Source organism: Lissotriton helveticus, chromosome 2_2 (assembly GCF_964261635.1).
Source record: "Lissotriton helveticus chromosome 2_2, aLisHel1.1, whole genome shotgun sequence".
NCBI lineage: Eukaryota > Metazoa > Chordata > Amphibia > Caudata > Salamandridae > Lissotriton > Lissotriton helveticus.
In genome coordinates, this window is record NC_136060.1 from 374,241,302 (window position 1) to 374,262,653 (window position 21,352).

The 21,352-nt window shown below is 46.6% G+C and overlaps 1 protein-coding gene across 1 annotated transcript in view; it reads right to left on the reverse strand.

Annotated features, from left to right (window-relative positions):
- Positions 1 to 21,352, reverse strand: part of LOC144821471 (vimentin-like) — a 93,886-nt gene that overhangs the window by 459 nt on the left and 72,075 nt on the right. The gene's annotated exons all lie outside the window — the stretch shown is intronic.

Sequence of the window (21,352 nt, forward strand, 5' to 3'; positions counted from 1 at the left end):
TCAATTTATTGAAGGATATTAAAAGAATAAAGAAAAGTAACTTTGTTTTAGTTTAGCGCTACAGCAAATCAACAATCATAATATCTTAATTCAGCCACATTATTTCCCATTAATTTACTCATGCACACAAAACTACTACAGGCATTACATTTAGCCAATCGGTTGTATTTGTGCGTATGATTGATTTTTCTTCAACTTCTTACTTGAAATTTTTTATTAGCCACAGGTCCACCTGATATACGCATGTATCCGTCCAATGAAAGCAGCTGTGACGCCTATAGTATTTGAAGATACCATCAAAAATCTTGACTGACAGCTGAACGCTGATCTTGACTGGCAGCACCCATTCCACTCAATCCCATATTTACTGAAAGAAAGCGCCCTCTGATTCCTTCTTCAATCTACTCCAATCGGAATAGCCCATTGATGCGTTAATAGCTCAGCCATATTTAATTAATATGCTATCTTCGTATCATGCTATCCTCACCCCTTGTTTTCTGTGAAGCGCTCTGATATCTGTAAAGATCTTGTTCGCGCTATATAAAACTCTGAATAAATAAATATTTAGCTGTAACTGCCATTGTTCTGGCTAGTGGGCTGGTTGAATGTCCGTAGTAAATTATTTGATGCTTCTTCCATTGCAGAACTTTGGAAATACTTACTTTTAAATCTCTTAAATATTACTGTACTACCCCAATGAAGTAGAGCCCATAACCTACGAAGGTTTCCCTGAGGTACTGTCAAAGTATGTCAGGTCAGTTATTGTATTCTGCTTTTTATGAGCGCTAATGCCGCTCTTTCATTTCCACAGTTCTCTGTGAGTACCGCGCCTGTGGTCTTGGGTGTTGTAATAGACTGTAGTCTTCTGTTATTATGCAGTGGATTACGGGTTTCTGATTTTCTAGAAGCACAAGGTTTAATATTTACTATTGGCGATGACCGCTAGTGCACAAGATCTCTGAAGGCGCTATCCAATCTTTGTACCAGCTTCATAAATTCTACCTCTGATGAACTTCATGTTCACTTTCTATAATTAACTATCCTTGACTGAAGCAAACCGCCCTGTCACTGCCTGGGTGTATTCTATATATACAAAGATATGAAAAGCGTCCTCATGTCCTATAACAGGTAGATGCAGAGCTGTTTGCAACATTTATATCAATCGTCCCAGTTTTTTGTCTGCTGCAATACCTTGTGCTTAAATTAGTTTCCACTTCTACCTTTGCTCTTACTTTATGATAACTACCCTGGGACGACTAGGCGAATGAATAAGGAATACCCCATCATTGACATAGTCTTTGCATCGAGCTGGACTCTTACATTTCCAGGACCCTTGTACAGTACTTCCTTATGTTGTCAGCTCTGCAGACAATCTTACATGGAAAATAATGTTTTTGCCACTGAAGAAAAGTCATTAGTATATTATAAAATGATCTACCTGTTTTTTTTTTAACCTAATATATCTACCCTGGCCCTGTCCGAATTGTAAGTCAATACATCTGACTTCAGGTAGCTGCCATGCCAAGGCATTGGAAATAAAATGTACCAAAGAGTGGACACGGTTGTGATCCCTTTGTATATTAGACTCCATTACCATTAGTTTGGGTATGTATTTAATACAAGTATCTTGGTAGGTATGTTATTCTAGCACATAAGACATTTTTTGGCGGAAAACAGCTGGTGTGAACGTGTGCCATGCCTGAGTGGAGAAGGGTGTGGAGAAATCTAGAAGGCAGTTGTGACATAGTGTTCAACAGCCACTCCTAGTAGCTGTAATGTTTTATTGCAGTGTAAGCTGTAGAGCTGCTTGTCATTTGCAAGGAGCTGCACTTGTCTCCCAGCCCAGCCGCACTACTTTTGTAAAACAAGTAGTAAATAGGGTAGTGTATGGATCCTCATTGTATACCATGGACTCTCCCACTCCTCAATTTACTAGTTCTTTTCTCAAAACATTTAGCATTCCTAACCAAGCTCACCATGCTAGAACCTACAGTTATTAGTTGGAATGGCTGTGAGTCTTGTTTGTCAAGCTGTGCCGAAAAGCATTGCTGATGACATTCAAGTCAAAGTTAAAGAAGTTCATTGCATTAGGCAAAAACATTCCTCTGTGATCGTGTGTATACAAGGTTAATCAGGGGTTTATAAAGTGCACTACTCACCCGCTAGGGTTTCAAGGCACTGGAGGTGGGTGGGGTGGGGTGGGGGGGGGGGAGAGGGAGGGAGGCAGCTCCGGATCAGTCGAAGAGCCATATCTTGAGGTCTTTCCTGAACGTGTGCAGGGTAGGGGAGCGTCTGATGATCACGGGGAGCTCGTTCCAGGTCTTGGCTATGATGTAGGAGAAGGCTCTCCCGCCTGTTCTGTTTCTGCGGATGCGGGGGACCTCTGCCAAGTCAAAGTCGGCGAGCGGAGGTTCCTCTTCGGTACGTGGAAGGATTCTCTCTCGTTGAGGTATTTGGGTCCGATGTTGAGGGATTTGTAGTCATGGGTGAGGAGTTTGAAGGTGACCCTCCTCTCGATGCGGAGCCAGGGGAGGTCCCGTAGGTGTTGGGTCATGTGTTCTTGACGAGGCGTTCCGAAGACGGGTCTGGCAGCTGCGTTCTGGATGGTCTGGAGTTTGTGTAGTAGGACTCTCTTGATTCCGCCGTATAGGGCGTTGTCGTAGTCCAGTCTACTAGTTATGAGTGTGTGGGTGACTGTCTTTCTGCAGTCGGGGGGGATCCATTTGAAGGTTTTGCGGAGAATGCACATGCAGTTGAAACTGGTGGAAGCGACAGTGTTGATCTGGCGGTTCATGGAGAGGGAGGAGTCGAGGATGATGCAAAGGTTTCGTGCATGGTCTGTAGGAGTGGGTGGATTCCCAAGGGCAGAGGTGCAGGGTCCAAGGATGAGGACCTCGGTCTTCTCTGAGTTGAGCTTCAAACAGCTGTCTTTCATCCAACCTGCCATGTTCTTCATTCCTTCCTGGAAGCGGAGCCTGGTGTCTTTGGGATTCTTCATGAGTGAGAGGATGAGCTGGGTGTCGTCAGCGTAGGATACAATGCTGAGCACATGCTGTCTCATGATGGCGGTGAGGGGGGGCATGTAAATGTTAGAGCGTAGGGCTTAGCGATGATCCTTGGAGTACTCGGCAGTTGATATCGGTGGGTTCGGAGAGGAAGGGAGGGAGTCTGCTCCACTGGGTCCTGCCGGAGAGAAAGGAATGGATCTAGTTGTGCGCAGTTCCTTTTATCCGTGCGTCGTGAAGTCTGGCTGCGAGAGTGCGGTGAGAAACGGTATCGAAGCTGCGGAGAGGTCTAGAAGGATGAGGGCCGCGGTGTATCCCTGATAGAGTAGCCTGCGGATGTAGTCGGTGGTGGCAAAGAGGGCAGTCTCGGTGCTGTGGTTGCTGCGGAATCCAGACTGGGAGGCATTTAGGGTGAAGTTCTCTTCGATGAAGGTGGTCAGCTGGGCATTCACAAGTCCCTCAGTGACTTTGGCCGCGTAAGGGAGGAGACAGATGGGCCGGTAGTTTTTCAGGTCCGTTGGCTCGGCTGTGGGTTTCTTGAGGAGGGGTTTAACCTCTGCCCGCTTCCAATCGTTTAGGAAGATGCCGGACATGAAGGAGGTGTTGATGGTCAGTCCAAGTTCTAGTGCGATGGCGGCAGTGGCCCTGTGGAATATGTGCGGTGGGGTCCAGTGGGGCTCCTGAGTGGGTTTTCTTCATGGTAGCGGTGATGTATTAGACGGTGGCAGGATTCCAGGTCATGATGGTTGGTTTGTCGGCGGCGTGGGGGAGAGGGGCTGGTGTCCAGCGTCTGTTCTCTGAAATTGTCGTAGAGGTTCTTGATATTCAGATTGAAGTATCAGCTGAGCTTGTCGCAGAGTTCCTGGGAAGTTGTGACATCAGAGGCTTCGCTGGGGGTTTTTGTGAACTGATGTATGACGTTGAACAGTTGCGTCGCGTTGGTCTGGACTTTGTCTCTAATGAAGGTCCGTTTGGGTTCTCCTATGTGCTGGTGGTATTCCTTCAGGGCGCTCCTGTGGTTCCGTGCTTCTGTGGTTTTGCCAGGTTTTCTCTAGGCGTCTGGCTTCATGTAGTTCTGTGGTGAACCAGGCGGCCTTCAGAGGGCATTGTTTGGCGGAGGGGTGCAAGCTGGTCGGCGCAGCAAGAGAGCCAGCAGTGAAGTTCTGTGGCAGCGGAGTCTGTGTCGGTTGTGGCGCTGTACGTTACGTTGTTGCGTAATTAACTAACTTTTTCTCATTACTAAGGTGATCACCTAACTCAATCTCATTACAAACACAATTTCCAGTTTGGGGTTAGTAGGTCTGTGAGCCTTATACATTCTGGGTGATGGTTCGTTTTGCTTCCATTCAACAAATTGATTTGTTTTAAATGTTGAGTACTAGAAATTCTGCCCATGATGACATAAGGTGAGGTGGCCACCCTACTCACTACCTAAGTTAGACTTCTGGACCTATGGTTGCTAGCCTGCCCCATGCTTCTACCTTTGTACGCTAGAACATCTGCTCATCTCCAGTGGGTGGTAACACAAGTTAATAAGAAAAATTGTTAAAGCTGCTACTAATAACTCCTGTTCTTGGAGTCTACACAAAGCACTTAATCTCTGCCCATTGTCATAACCAGCTTTAATTTTGTCATACAACAGTGGTTCTGATTGTGAAGATATCAAAATAACTTTTCTGGCTCCTTTCCACACGTTTATTCTTTTACCTACAGTGTTTCCCTTTAAACCATCAAAGCTCCCTTACCTGAGTTACCAACTGTTCCTGGCCAGCCCGCGACTGGATCTACACCCAGGTCTGGCTGAGGAACACAGTTCAGCAGCCACACTGGCAAGGCCCCTACCAAGTGTTGCTCTTCACCAACACCACTGTTAATTGTTGTGGTCTGGTAACGTGGATCCCCCCTCCCAGTGCAATGTGCTGCAGCTCCATGAGATGACTGCTAGTTGTTTTCTGCTTACGGACGTGCATCAAACCTCAGTCTCTCTGGTTTAGATGTTGCTGTCCGGCTGCTTAATCGTATTAATGAGTTTAAAGAGGCCAAAGTGCATGTGATCAAGCGCGTTGTTCTGTGTTAGTAATTTATATTCCCCCAATCCGTTACGCCCCCTCAGGTCACTGGGATGGTGGGGGACTCAGACTCTATTACTCCTCAACTGATCCACACACACCCTGGGAGAAGTACACAAACATATAGGATGGCTTTCCAAGGCCCTGGTCACCCATTTCCAAACTCCCCTCCTTATGCTGAGAGAGTCCTGGGAGGAAGAATTCAATAGGGTACTTCGTGTAAAAGAGTGAGCAAGGGCTCCTAAATACCCCCAAAAGATTTCTCAAAATGCCCAGTTTAAATGTATCCAATGTCCTACATAGAGCTTATCTTTCCCCCAAATATATATATACACAAATTTCCCTGTGGCCACTGTTAGAAGCTCCAGATGTAACTCGCTGATAGCGGATGTCAAACACATGATTTGTGACTGTTTCTGTTGATGCTCGTACTGTAGGGAAGTGTCGGAAGAAATAGTGTCACTCACTTGCCATGGGTGGAGTCGTGGGATGTAGCAGCATTTAGTATTTCAAAACTCCCTAAAAAACTGTAGATGGGCACTCAATTTTATGACCTAGCTCTGATCACTGCAAAAAACGCACTATTATAACGGATTGGAAAAGTACCCAACCTTACACTGTGGCTTGGCATAGTCCCCTGACAACCCAGGCTAGATCCGAATCTGTGGCGACCACAGGGTGAAGGCTAAGATCATGCGACAGTGTCCAATTGATCACATATGGGATGACCTTCTCACTGCATTTGTGGTTACCCAGCCCAAAGGTGCCTTGTACCCATAACCCTGCCCTTACACCAAGAGGGTATTCTCTTCCCCGATACGGAGGTACCCTCCTCCACTTCACCTTAACCCTGTGTCTCCAGGGTGTCATCAGTTTTGGCAAGGTAAAAGCCTCATTACCTCTACAATGTTCGGCAAAATGTTTGGGAATCTCCTCTAAATTATTTTGGGTTTCGCACCTCACATTCCCCTTATTTTACCTTTCCAACAGGTTCACACTCCCAGTTCCCTAGCAACAGACACAATAATGTAGGTATCTCTTATGTATGCCAGGCGCTCCCTACCCTTCCTCGCTGTCAGGTACGTTTCCCAGTTCGTCAGTGTTATCTCTTTTAGGTTTCCAATTCTCCATTATCTGAGGGTTACTTTTCCTACCAATTCAATCTACCATGATCTATGGTTCTCGTCATTACAACCATGTTGTATATCTGTTTTATTGCATAACACAAATAAAAACATTTTCAAAAAGAAAATGCAAATGCCTGCATGTGCCTTAACATGTACTGTTAAATTTCTTGAATCAATTGCTAATTCGTTGTTGTATCTGCTTGAAGCCCACTAAAGCCTTAGCCTTATTGCACATCTAGACACAATTAGCATGAGTTCTTGTCTTTTTTTCCATGTTGTACAATACACATTTTAACTGAACCCTACTCGTAAGAGTAGCCTTGTTCTGATGTTGGCATATTGAAGCGAGGATTTCAGGAAGAACTTGTGTCCTCTCTTGTAGGCTCATGTATCCGTTCTGTCAAGGTCTTCTTGCATTCGTCAAATGAGAAGAAACTGGTCCCTACTCTTTAGGGTCTATCTCTTTCAATTGTATCACATGCTCTTTCTTCCATTCAATTGTATTGAGAAAAAGTGTATAAATGTAGCGCCAAAATGTATTGATTTTAGTATTACCTGCTCCAGAAGATTGAGGGTGAATCTCTGCTCCATTGAATAGGCAATTGTCCTGTTTATTCTGAACGCTTCCTGGTTTTTTTTTTTTTTTGCATTAAAGACATGTTAGACTTTTGTGTGTTTGCGCAAGTTTTTCGTGTTCACTTGGACAATCTTTATGGATCAGGGAAAGCCATTTTACAACTTTGTTTCCAAGCTGGCTGCTTTTATTGATTCTCTTGCTGTTTCCTAATTACACCTCCTCTTTATCCAATAACTCCATGGCAAACCAGTCCTGTAGGACTTAATACTGACAAATATTACATAGCCCTGTATGCCCTAGGAATCTGGGTTTCAAAACCTTACAAAAACACTTTCTAAATGTGTAACAGTCACATTGTGACAAAATATTGGCTGGAGTAAAAGATCATAGCACTGTTAATATATTTCAATTACAGCTCATGATTTAATACACTTAGTTGCATTTACATCATCACAACTATCACTGTTGATTACTGTGGTGAAGTCAGGGTTAGGTACAGAAAACAAGTAAATGATGTCTTCAAATGTGGATTCTTTGTTGTTAAGAGAGCATTACTGCTTTGCCCTTCTTGGCTCTGGATAAGCCTACAATAGCGCATCATGTACTCTGTCATGTGTGGTTGATGTAAGACATTGCACGTCTGACGTCCACTGTACGTAGCCTCCCCTCTTCTTTGTTGGGTTGAGGAGTCGGAAAGAAAGACCGATAGACAAATTAAAAAAAAAGGCCAAGTGTGCAGAACTGGTTTATCCCAGAAGAAAACCATGAATGGTGGTCAGACTGAGAAGCCTGAAGTTCACCGATCTTAACGGCCAAAGTTTTTGCCACTAATAAGACGGTTTTCCGACAGGAGTTTAACTGAGCAACTGATCATTGGCTTGAAAGTGGATGCAATAAGTAAAAGTAACTCTATATTCTAATCCCACTGAGGAATAATAAATGGAGTGGATGGAAACAAGTAAAACAAAACTTTTAAGAAAACGTCACACCAGTGGTGACTTAAACATAAAAGGCTGGTTAGGGAGACACATGAAGGAGGACATGTCAGCCAAATCATTTTTTTAATAATAGGCACTGCTTGATCCTGCTTGACAAGGGACAGTTCTAAATGTAGAACATCAGAAAAGCATGACTGAAATGGCTTCAGACCTCCTGACTTACCACTGAACAAACTGATTCTAGTGACCCCCCATAAATGGATTTGGGGTGGGTTTCCTGGCAATCAAGATGGTGTCAATAACCTCAGGAGGCAACTAGGACTCTAGTTGACCCCACCTAATCTCCACAAATTCAACAGCAGTGTTAGGAATTATGATGAAGAACCTGGCCACTCTGTTGAGACAGCAGGTCCACTCTATGCTGGAGAAGTAGAGTGCCTAGTTCCTTGCCAATCTAGGGCAATAAGATTCAGTTGTGCTTGTTCCTCCTTCTGTAGGACTAGACAGAAGTGGAATCAGAGAGCATGTATTCAGCAGGCCCTGTGACCAATCCCCAGAGGAATCTTTTATATGGAAGTGTATGGCATAAAAATAAGAACATTCCCTGTACTGCATCCGGGCAAAACGACCTATTCCCAGACACTCCAAATTGGAAAAGATTTCAGTCTCTTTGAGATAACTTCCCACTAATAGCCCAACAAGTAAAGATGACTAGCATCTGCTCTCCTATACAGGATGGCTGCAAGGTGTTCTACTACCAGGAAAATGTACTGTTGTTTGTCCCAGCTCCACAGACAAATTGTAGAGATCTTGGAGGTCCGAATCAAACATCTACTCTCAAGTCAAGAGCTCCTCCGATGATGGATGTATTACCCCTTTGGGCACCACTGAAGGACTCTCATTCACCAATTGCCATAAGCACCAGCTGGATCTATGAGGCCATCAAGCCTAATAGGTGGAGGACTTGCAGAGTCGAGATCCGAGTCAAATATATTGGAATCATATTCTGAATATCGTCAATTCCATGAGGGAAAAGAAAGGCTTTTATTTGGTCTTGTCTAATACACCTCTAAAAAGTAAGCCTCTGTGTTGGGGTGGGACAGACGTAAGGGTGTGGATAAAGAATTGTTATGGTATGCTAACGATATTCCATGACCACTGTTAGAGACATTGCCTTCACCAGCCAATCGTCCAAGTCAATACATTGACACGTGACTTCAACAGTGTAGCTGCCCTCTTGGCCAACAGTGTGGTGAAATTTTGCAGTGAAGCTGTCAGCCCAAATGGTAGATTTATGATCTGATAACTGAAACCCCATGGTAAACCTCATTTCTGTAGTAGGGGATCCCTGTGTATAGTCATAATCTAGTGAATAGTCCTGCCCATGTGCGTGGACCCCGGAGCAATCAAAAATAATCTCTTAAGTTGTCTTCATTGCAGTCCTGCATAGACACTTAAGAGAAAAATAAAGACAATAATGCAGCCTGTACCTACACTGTCCAGTACTTCAACTAGAAATGCCAAGGATATTTTACCAACATCACATTTACCATAATGTGTCAAGTTCCATCCATAGAGAAACTTGCCCTTTACAAAATCCTTGGAATGATAGAGAGGAAGGGATGGATAGACAAGCCTCCATAGGCTGCCATTATGTGTCTGAAAAAGGGATACCGTGCCTTTAAGGAACTCTCCAGAGACCCTCGGTATCCCAGCATGCAATGCAAAGTCCTTTTACTTTCAGTTCTTTTTTCCGGCTCCTGCTAGCAGGACCCTGGAGCATTGAGCTCTCCCTTTTTTTGGGTTTAATTCGAATTTTTGACACTTTTCAAGTGTTTAGATTGTTTCACTCGACGTCTGCCTACTTCTTCCATTTGCTGGTTTTTTTTTGCCAGTTTTTTGCCACCTTTCTGTCGAAAATGCCTGCAGTGTTCGACAGGTGCCCAGAGTGTGCCAGGAAGAAGGCCAAATCGGACGTCCACAGAGTGTGTATCCTCTGTCTCCCTTCATCCCATGTCCCTGAAGATTGTGAGATCTATCATTCCTTTTCCAAGAGGACCAGGAGAGAGAGAGAGAGAGAGAGAGAGAAAAAATCCGGCTCCAAGGCCTGGAGCTGAGGAAACTTCAGGATCAAGGTGGGTCTGGGCATGGGAGGGCTGGATCTGAGTCCTCTGCCCGTGCTGCGGCCTCTGGGGGACTCCCCAGTCAAGAGAACGCCAGGGAACGCACAGATCTCCGTCGACGTCGATGGCCTCGACGTCGAGAGGGTTGACCACCGTGTGCTCCCCGTCGACCCAGGGCTCTGGGTCGAAGCAGCGTCGCCGTTCGACGTCGAGGGGGCGGACGTCGAGACCTCGGACGAGGTCGACGTCGAGAACTACATCAACGTCGAGGAGTCATCGATGTCGTGATGGGTCCAGGCACCGGCGCTCGCCGTCGAGGCGACACCGCCACTCGCCGTCGAGGTCTACTTGGCGTTCGTCGTCGAGGAGCAGGCACTCGACGTCGAGGAAAAGGAGATCGACGTCGAGGGATGTGTCGCTGTCGAGGCATTCGATGTCGAGGAAGAGGTCGGCGTCTAGAAAGGAGAAGTCAACCTCCGGGAGGCGATCCAGGGCAAGGAGGGTCCCGGGCTCGGTGGTCAGCCTGTCCTCTGCTTCCACGAGCCCCCGGTCGCGGCGGCGTCGGCGTTCGGCTAGTAGAAGTTCTGCTTCTAGGACTTCATCGCGAAGACCTGCAAAGAAGAAGAGAGTGTTTAGATCTTCCGACTCGGAGTACTCTCAAATCTACTCACCTTCTCGGCCAAGGACACTTACGCCTCCGTTGCCGCAGAAGAGTCCCACTCCTCCACCTCTTCTTCCGCTTCCGAGGACTCCTCTTTCTCCTCTTCCGAAGACTCCTCCGCCTCCTCCTCATCGCCCTCCGCCTCTTCCACCACGGCCTCCTCCAAGGTCCGTCTCGCTGCCGCGCTTCCCTTCACCTCCTAAGGGGATGCCACGACCGAAGACTCCAGCTCTACCTCCGCAGCTTCCACCCCAGACCAGGCCGGTGGATCATCCAAGACCTCGGAGGTCCATATCACGATCCAGGTCGCGATCCAGGCGAAGACACCGCTCTAGGAGTGACCGTCGTTCATCTACAAGGTCCTGGCGTCGTCACAGACTAGATCGGTCGAGATCCCATCATACGGATTCGTCCAGTGCTCGGAGGTATTCGCCCACTCTATTGGATTCACCCCACACGAGAGTGTCGCCAGTGGACGACATTGTGTCGTTTCAAGAGGTGTTATTGCGAGGGGCAGAGTGCCCACGCCTTCTACATCAGTGATCTTCGAGACCCTCCATAAGCGGCAGCTGTCTCGACCCCTGTTGCCCTTGGGGCTGGAGGAACGAGCGATGGAACTTTTCCTGATGCCAGCGTCAACAAGATCCGCCCTGTCCCGGCTGCAGAAGAAATACAGACCTCCAGACTCCGATCCGGCGTTTCTCAGATCGGGCCCGGTCCCAGATTCGGTGATCGTCACGGCTGCCAGGAAACAACACGCTACTGCTCCATCATCCACGGTACCCCCTGATAAAGAGAGTAGGCAGATGGATTCTGCGGGTCTGCGGTACGGCTGCTACGTCTATGAAAGCCGCTAGTGCCACGGCTCTCCTGGGGCGATACGACCGATCGTTGTGGGATTCCCTACAGCAGTTTCTGGAGCACCTCCCTAGGGACAAGAGGGAGGATTTTCAGGAGATCATCAACGAGGGCATAATGGTGTCCAATCAAGTGATCAGTGCGGCGGCGGATTCCTCGCTCTTGGCTGCCCATGGCTACTGCCACGGGATAAATTTGAGACGCCATGCCTGGTTGCGCCAGACGTCGCTGAAACCAGAGGCCCAGCAGAGGGTCGCCAACCTGCCGTTCCTTGAAGCGACATTGTTTGGAAAACACTCTGATGAGGAGATGGCCCCCATGAAGGCGGAGGCTGAAACCCTTACTGCCTTTGGGTTAGAGAAGCCAAAGGAGCAGAAGAAGACTTTCCGCCCCTTCCAGAGGCGTTTTGGTGCCTAGGGCAGAGGGCAAGGTCGTCAAACTGGCCAGCAGCAACATCAGCAGCAGCAGTACCAGAGGCGGCCTTTCCAGAAGCGACAGCGGGGTAAGGCGGCCAACAGTCCTCCTCGACGCCCGAAGGCCTGGCCGGGTCTAGGCCCTGAGGTGCTACTTTCCCCTGGTCCGTTACCCGCTCCGGTGGGGAGAAGCATCCAACATTACTTGGCAGAGTGGAGAAAAATTACTCAGGACAAGTGGGTGCTGAATATTGTTTGCAATGGATGCAGTCTTCGTGTCACCAGCCCGCCTCCAGCAATTCCACCGGTTTGCTCGCAGTTCCAACTGCGCTAGCTCCAGGCAGAGGCCGATACCCTGTTAAGAAAAAGGGCGATAGAAGACGTCCCTCTGTCTCAAAGGGAACAGGGCCTTTACTCACGTTTCTTCCTAGCACAGAAGAAGGACAAGAACAAGTTCAGGCCCATTCTGGATTTGCGACAAGCAAACAAATGGATTCGCAGGGAAAAGTTTTGCATGCTGTCTTTGCACCAGATCTATCCTCAGCTATAATGGGGAGACTGGCTTTGCACGATAGATCTGCAAGATGCGCACTTCCATGTGCCCATTGCACAGAAACACCGGAAGGTCCTGCGCTTCCTCGTCGGCACCAATCCATATCAGTACACCGTACTACCGTTTGGTCTGAAGTCTGCACCCAGGACTTTTTCGAAATGAATGGCTGTGGTGGCAGCGCACCTGCAAAATAACAAGGTCTTTGTCTACCCGTACCTGGACGACTGGTTGATCAAAGCCTCCACCTTCCAGGAAGCACAATGGCACTTCAACAGGACGGTCGTCCTGCTGGACCAGCTGGGGTTGCACATAAATATGTCCAAGTCTGTCCCGATTCCTGTCCAGTGCCTGCATTACTTGGGAGCCTCCATCAATACGCTGTCAGCAGGCGTGTCTCCTTCGGAGGAGAGACGCTTATAGATCCTTCCGAAGGCTCAGGCTCTCATAGCTGCTCCATCTACAACAGTGAGGACGGTGTCTTCTCTACAGGGGTCGATGGCCTCTTGCATCTTCCTCACTCCACATGCGCGCCTCCACATGAGACCGCTGCAGGAACGCTTGGAGGATCAGTGGGACCAGAGGAAAGGGTGCTGGGATGACAGGATCTAGTTGTCTCGTCAAGCCCAACAGTCCCTGAGATGGTGGTGCTCAGCAGAGAATCTCCTCAAAAGGGTTCCTTTCCACAAGGACACCCCCACTCAGACTATCGTGACGGATGCGTCTCTCCAGGGCTGGGTAGCGCATTCAGACCATCTACAGATCCAGGGAACGTGGTCTCCGGCGGAATCCACGTATCGCATCAATTTCCTGGAACTCAGAGCTGTTTACTTGGCACTGAAGGCCTTTCATCCATCCTTCCAGATCAACTCCTTGCGTGTGCAGACAGACAATACGACCACAATGTATTATCTCAACAAGCAGGGGGGCTCAAGATCGCGCACACTGGCACAGGAAGCGCAGGCGATCTGGCACTGGCTGCTAGCCAGAGGTCTGACGATAACTGTAACTCATCTGCCAGGTGTGCAGAATGTTCAAGCGGACGCCCTCAGCAGGTTGATCCAAGAAAACCACGAGTGGGTCATAAACGACGAGGTGCTCGACGACATCTTCGCCATGTCTTCTCCTTAATGTGCGGTCTCTTCCCAAACACCAACTTCAGATCTGGGATTTGATCTTCTCCCAGAAACCTGATATATGTTTCTTTACGGAAACGTGGATGAAGCCTCATACTACAGCGGCTATAGCATTAGGGGTCCCAGTAGGGTATAAAATTATACATGTAGATAGGCCAATTAAAACAGGAGGTGGATTAGCTATCATATTTAAAGATACTTTTAAGATAGCAATATTAGAACAAAGTCTCACCCCCCTCCTGGAAGTTATGGTATTCAAAATCACCTTAGCAAGTAATATCTCATGGAAGGGCGCACTATTATACCGCCCACCGGGGCAGAATCCTGATTTTGCCCTGTCGCTTCTGGAATTATTGGCCCCCCATGTTAAAGCTAAGGAGGACTTTTTTCTCCTTGGTGACTTTAATGTTCATATGGAAGACCCTGAATCAATAAAATTAACAACAGATTTAGCCAATCTTGGTTTGGAGTTAAAAAACAGTGGGGCTACTCATACAGCGGGTCACACTCTTGACTCCATTTTTTCCAATTTCACTAAAGTCAGGTGCCTTCCAGCCACAGAAATTCATTGGACAGACCATTTCTTGATTGAGTTTTATCTGGCAGGACCACTCAAATGTCAACCTAAAATATCACTTCCTCCCATTTATCGTCGCCAATGGCATAAAATATCAGCAGAAAATCTGCGTGAACATTGGCAACAGCCTCACTTTTCTGAAGCAGACTCGGCTGAAGTGGTTTTGGAAAAATACAATAATTCTATCAAATTAGCCATTGACACTATTGCCCCGTTAAAACTTTGCAAACAGTTTCCACCCAAAAAAAAGGAAAAGTGGTATACCTCTGATCTTAGGATGGAAAAACAAAAATGTAGAAGACTAGAAAAAGCGTGGAGGAAATCTAAACATGAGCAGGAAAGGAAAATGTTTTTAGAAGCTCAGTCAAGCTATTACAGATATATCAAACGTGCAAGGAAAAATGCTTTATCGTTGCAGCTTGACGAGGCGGGTAGCTATTCGAGGGAATTATTTAAAATCTTACTAAGTTTTGTAAAGCCGTCAGCTAGTGAGAGCCCAGACGATGCCTCACAGACACTGTGTGACGAGATCTCAATGTTTTTTGAGGATAAAATACAATTGATTTATAATAAAATCATTGTTTCCCAAGGCACAGAAACTGGGTCTTCCCCCCCCCAGATGTTTCTTCTGTACACACAAAAAACACCTTTCTTACTATTCCGCCAGTCAGTGATGTAGATCTTCCACTCCTCATCAACCACATGAAAACTGGCTCCCCAAATGATCACCTTCCTGCCAAAATGGTGCCCCCCTGGTCTCCATCCTGGGACCCGCCATTCAGTCAGTTATGAATATCTCACTGGCGAAAGGACAAGTCCCGAGAGAATGGAAGATAGCGGTGGTAAACCCTATTAAAAAGAAGACGGCTTCCCCCCTGGACGGACTTCTCTAACCTTCGGCCCATCTCCCTTCTCCCCTACATCGGTAAAATGACGGAGAAGCACGTAAACATCCACCTATCGAATCATCTGGAAGCAGCAGAAGGCCTGGACCCCTCGCAATCTGAGTTCAGGCCAAACCACAGCACCGAGTCGGCCCTACTTGAAGTGACCAACAACATCAGGCTCACACTGGATAGTGGGGGGTCTATGATTCTGGTGCTGCTGGATTTATCTGCTGCTTTCGATACGGTGTCGCATACAGTGCTTCTCGATCGTCTGAGAGATGTAGGGATGGGAGGTGTAGCCCTGTCTTGGGTGGAAAGCTTCCTTTCTGGCCGCTCTCAAGAAGTCAGGCTGGGCTCCCATAAATCCATCTCTAGGGAGCTCACCAGGGGTGTGCCACAGGGCTCGTGTCTCAGCCCCACATTATTTAATGTGTATGTGGCCCCCCTGGCCGACTTAGTGCGGCCATATGGGTTTACCCCGATATCCTACGCTGATGACACCCAGCTACTGTTCCCTTTTAAAACCTTTACCCCGGCCCTGCAAAAATCTTTTGCAGATGGCATGAGGGCCGTATCGAGATGGATGGCCAAGAATTGCCTACAATGCAATGTGGGCAAAACTGAGGTTTTGTTGTTTGGGGGGGCAGCTGCACTGTGGTCTGGGGAGTGGTGGCCCACAGAACTGGGGCCTGTTCCTGTCCCCAAGCAGACTGTCAAAAACTTGGGGGTGTTATTCGATCAAGCCTTGACTTTCCAACATCATGTCAACCAAGTTGCTGGCACCTGCTTTAGGGCTATTGGACTATTAAAAAGGGTCTTTCCCTATTTACCTGATAGTCACAGGAAAACCCTAGTTCAGGCACTAGTGATCAGTAGATTGGACTACTGTAATGGCCTTCTATTGTCAGCTAATGAGGGCCAATTAAACAAATTACAAGTGGTCCAAAATACGGCGGCGAGGTTAGTTCTCAATGTTCCATCCAGAACTCCCTCCCGCCCTCTACTGGTCAAACTACACTGGCTGCCAGTGCGGCAACGCACGAAGTTCAAAATTGTGTACTATTCATAAATGCTTGACAGGAAAGGGTCCTAAATATCTGACCAAAGTTTTTCAACCCTATGTTCCAGGCTGAGCAGCACTCCGATCGAGCAAAACTCAACTGTTACAGGTCCCTAAAATAAAAAAATCTCGTCAGGGAGGTCGTGCCCTGTCATATACAGGACCTTCTCTCTGGAACTCCCTTCCCCTCAAACTCAAATCCATCACTAATCATTTATCCTTTCGTAAAGCCCTTAAGACTCACCTTTTCATGATTAATTGACCAGCTGTTACTTACTACCTCTGTTAAATGACCAGGCATGAGACAAGTTTTTCATATTTTAGTATAAGCGCGGAGATATCCCTTCGGGGATCTATTCAGGCGCTATAAAAGCACATAAATAAAAATAATAATAAAATGTGGGGCACTCCAGACGTAGATCTGTTCGCCACCGCCGAAAACAGAAAATGCAGCGACTTCGTCTCGAGGTATTACCAGCGGGGACTCTGGGGAACGCGTTATGGATCGGCTGGTCGAACTGCTTTCTGTACGCTTTTCCACCAATTCCCCTGATTCCAGCGGTGCTCATCAAGCTGTCCCAGTCCAGGGCGAAAATGATCCTCATCGCTCCGGAATGGCCCAGACAGTGGTGGTTCACGGACCTGCTTCACCGGTCGCTACTACCTCACCGGCGGCTGCTGTGTCGGCCGGACCTTCTCATGAAGTTCGGGGGGCAGATGGTGCACCCCAACCACTCATCGTTGAGTTTGGCGACATGGCCACTTGAATCTTCCTGAGGATTGCATGGACATATTGAAGGAGGCTAAGAGGCCTTCCACTAGTACTTCTTACGCTTACAAGTGGAAGAGATTCTGCATCTGGTGCACGTCTAAGAACTATGATCTGACGACCTGCAAGGAAGATGTCATCCTTCCATACCTTCTGCATTTAGCTCAGTCTGGACTTAATTTCTGTTCCATTAAGGTTCACCTCGCAGCATTGACTGCATACAGGAAATGCCATTCGCAGACGTCCTTCTTCCAGATTCCTGTGATAAAGGATTTTTTGGAAGGATAGAAGAAGGTGTTCCCTCCTGTTCGGCTTCCTTCGCGGGAGCTGAACGTGGTGCTGTCCAGGTTGATGAAGGAACCTTTCGAGCCTATTCACAAGGCTTCACTGCAGCACCTGTCGTGGAAGGCGGCGTTCCTCGTGGCCATTACATCAGCCCGCAGGGTGAGTGAAATTCAGGCATTGTGTTGCCAGGAACCTTATACTGTGTTTCCTGCTGCTAAAGGTTGTTATGCGTCCTCACCCTAAGTTCCTTCCTAAGGTAATCTCTGATTTTCATGTTAATCAGACTATAACTTTACCAACTTTTTTTCAGAACCCTTCCACTCCAGCGGAGTGTTCTCTCCATTCCCTGGATGTCAGGAGGGTGTTGAAATTCTATCTGGATAAGACCAAGGCTATTCTTAGGTCCGACCAATTGTTTGTCAACTATGGGTCGGTCAAGACTGGGCTGGCTACCTCTAAACAGTCCATCTCCAGGTGGATTGTGTCATGTATCCAGCTTTGTTATCAGAAAGCGAACAAGACCTTAGGGGGTAAGCCTAAGGCTCATTCTACCAGGGGCAAAGCAGCTACAACAGCTTTGCTCCGCAATGTTCCCATTGCAGAGATCTGCAGGGCGGCCACTTGGAAGTCGGTCCACACCTTTGCTAAGCATTACTGTCAGGACTCTGATGCCAGGGCAGATGCTCAGGTTGGGCAGGCTTCGTTGAGAAATCTGTTTGCACAGTAGTGGTGGTGTCTGTTTTTTCTCCACCGCAGGGTTGGTTTTTGGGATGGGCTTGCCATTCTAGTCACTAGATTATGACTATACAAAGAGATCCCCTACTACAGAAGGAGTAGTTTCTAACCTGTAACTCCAGTTCTGTAGTAGGGGTATCTCTGTTATAGTCATAAGCGCCCGCCCTCCTCCCCGGTGGAGAAAATGGTACTGTAATGTATGCTACAGGCCTTGCTTTATGCACCTTCAAAAAGAACTGAAAGTAAAAGGACTTGGCTTTGAATGCTGGGATACCGAGGGTCTCTAGATAGTTCCTTAAAGGCATGGTATCCCTTTTTCAGACACATAATGGCAGCATATGGAGGCTTGTCTGTTCATCCCTTCCTCTATATCATTCCAAGGATTTTGTAAAGGGGAAGTTTCTCTATGGATGGAACTTGACACATTATGGTAAATGTGATGTTGGTAAAATATCCTTGGCATTTCTAGTTGAAGTACTGGACAGTGTAGCCTTGTAGGTACAGGCTGCATTATTGTCTTTAATTTTCTCTTAAGTGTCTATGCAGGACTGCAATGAAGACAATTTAAGAGATTATTTTTGATTGCTCCGGGGTCCACACACATGGGCGGGACTATTCACTAGATTATGACTATAACAGAGATACCCCTACTACAGAACTTGGGTTACAGGTAAGAAACTACTCCATATCACCTGTGACTGGATAGGATCGGCAGGTGAAAATAAGCGTCCTTGAGGTAAAAGGACAACAGACAATCCCCTGTGTTGAGAGCCAAACGAACGTGGTTCAGGGACAGTTTGTTAAACGTACACTGCAAAATAAAATGGTTCAAGAGGTGAAGGTCCAGAATGGGTCTCTGGCCTCCATACTTCTTAGGGACCAAGAAGCAAAGGCAGTAAAATAGAGTGCCCCTTTGCTCAAGGATGCCAAGTCTATGGCTTCTTTGTTCAGCAGAGCAAGGACTTTTTGCCAAAAAAATGAGGGCATGTGAAGTGAACACAGGCTGATGGTATGAGGGTGGTCAGGAGAAGAGGACTGTAAGGAAAGAGTGTAGACATTGCAGATTTAATGAATGATCAGTGATCCCTTTTGATGATCTTGGTGGATAAATGGGAGTGACTTCCGCACCACAAGTAATTTGTGGCATGAAGAGGGGTCGGGGTATAGTTGTTTTGAGGCAGCAGAGTCCGTGGAAGTTGGCAGAGACAAGAGATGCTGCCTTTGGTGATGATGTAATATCATTAAAATGTCACTGCGGTAAACGTTTGAACAACTCAATACCAATCATTTGAATAAGGTCTACTCAATAAGCTTCTAGTTAATTTTATGATAACTAATGAAACAGTAGCTTCATTATAAAAGGATGAGTTACACTATTAAATAAACAGTATTATGGAGAAACAGTGATCAGTGCAGGATGTGATTATGCGGTGCTAAAAAAAAATACAATACAAACTTGGGGCATTTTTACAATGAAATGTTCGAGCGCGGAGCTGTGCCAAAATTGGCAGCGCCGCACTCTGGCATTTCCTGAACGCGTCGTATTTACAACTATACAGTGCACCCCTTTATTTTCGCTGGCGCTAAAATTAGCTGCCTACCACCAACTCGGGCACCTTTGCCCCATAGTACAAGGGTGCCTGCTTCCTTCATATTAACAATCCATAATGGTGATTTGTTACTTTTATGTGTGCGGCAGAATGGAGCACGCCTAAAAGTAGCAAATGGTCATTACTTAATGATTGTTTATGTGTAGGATCTTCCTGCTCATAAACAATCATTAAGATGTTTTGCTCTTTCTACGTGTGCCGTAGAATGCAGCGCGCACATAAAAAATGCAAAAACGAGGAGAAATAAAAGTATTTCTACTTGTTTCGCCATTCTACCGCCTGCTCTTGCATGGCATTCGTTTTTGGTGTTGCCTCAGATGTACAGATACTTATAAATCTGGGGCAACTTCAAACAGCAATGGGGGTTGTGGTGGACCGCCCACAGCATGCCCCTTTCACGCTAAGTGATGCCTGTAAAGGGGCCGTATTTACAAGAAAGCATTAAGGCACAAAAAGTGGCCTAACGCCGCTGCGTAAATATGGAGAAGTGGATAGCACCACCAGAACGTCACTAAACTGACGGTCTGGTGGGGCTATGCCCTTGTAAATATACCCCTTGGTGTGCCCACAGGTATATCCAAAAAGGAATCTGTCTCAGCCTGCATTGAATATAGAGTTTCTATCAATTAAACGTATTCGGAGTACATTTCAGGTCTAAGGAGCTGGAGTGGTCGACAGGATTTCAACTTTTACTGGAAGGACATTATCAGGACTACTGGGATTTGAAGCATGTATACAATGTTTAAGGAGTTGAAGTATGGCACAAATACAGTGGCAATGAATTAGAAGGTAGAATATGGGTCAGCCAATCCTAAAGATAAAAATTAATTATAATCACCACTCATGCATTTTTGTTTTAATTGTATTTTTGCTACATAGTAGGGACAATGGGGTAATTGAATCAAGCTAGTGAAAATGAGAAAGGGAGTAGGAAAATTGTGCCAGGTGTGAATTAAAACATTTTGTTGCAAATGAAAGGCGGCAAGCTGAAAAGTCTGTCCTCTATGGAAGGCAGGAAGTGAAAGACCACTGTTAGACTACTGTTGGTGGTGATGGTGTCCCATTGATCCACATCCACATCCACCTCTGCCTCAAAAGAACCAATACATTTGTTGGTATGTTTAGATCAGCTTTACAGGATCCAAGGGTGTTTTGGTAAAAGGTAGCAGAGGTTCTAACTCTGCAGAGGAAGGCTGAAAGATTTGAGTCTAAATTTCATATTTGCCCTCACTTTTGGGCAAGTATAATTCTAACGCTTCCTCTGTTTTACATACAACTGAAGTAAATGAAGATACTTTTTCTGAAGTAGATTCAAAGGTGTAGGGGATATCCTTCTAAGAGTATCCAGATCACATTCATCTTGCAAGTCTTGAAAAGACTTGTGTTGTAAGAGTGTAGATGGTTGCCAACCTCTGAGTCTCATCCTCTCTTTATTGGGCATAAGAGCATCAGGGTTGGATCTGAAAAGTTCTTCCTACCGTCATATTTTTAGACTTAGGCCCTAGAGGTGGGTTTTTCCTATGGTGCCCATCAAAAATAGATCAAAACGTTTTCTAGGGGGATTGGATATTACCTTGTAACTTCTGAGGTTTTGGAGCCTGCGCAAATTTAACTCCGATGGTGGTGCAGGTACATGCATCTTAGGCAGGACCAAGCACATAGGGTTGATGCCTTGGAAGGTATTGGCTGTCTCAGAAGAAGAATCAAGTCGGAGTCTGTTGATGCAGAGAGTTGGGTGGCATCATGGTTGCAGGTACTGGAATTGGCAAAGCCACTGGAATGGTCCTACTCTTGAGGAGTGACCCAGAGGGTAATAGGGCCACCATAAAAATAATAAGCATGGTCTGATGCAAGGACTTGATTGACCAATGGAGTCAGGGATTCCATATTGTATTTAATGTCTGATTTGGCTCCAACGATGAGGAAGGAAGCTCAAACAGTCCAGGAAGAGGGAGGTTTTCTTCAAGGAAGA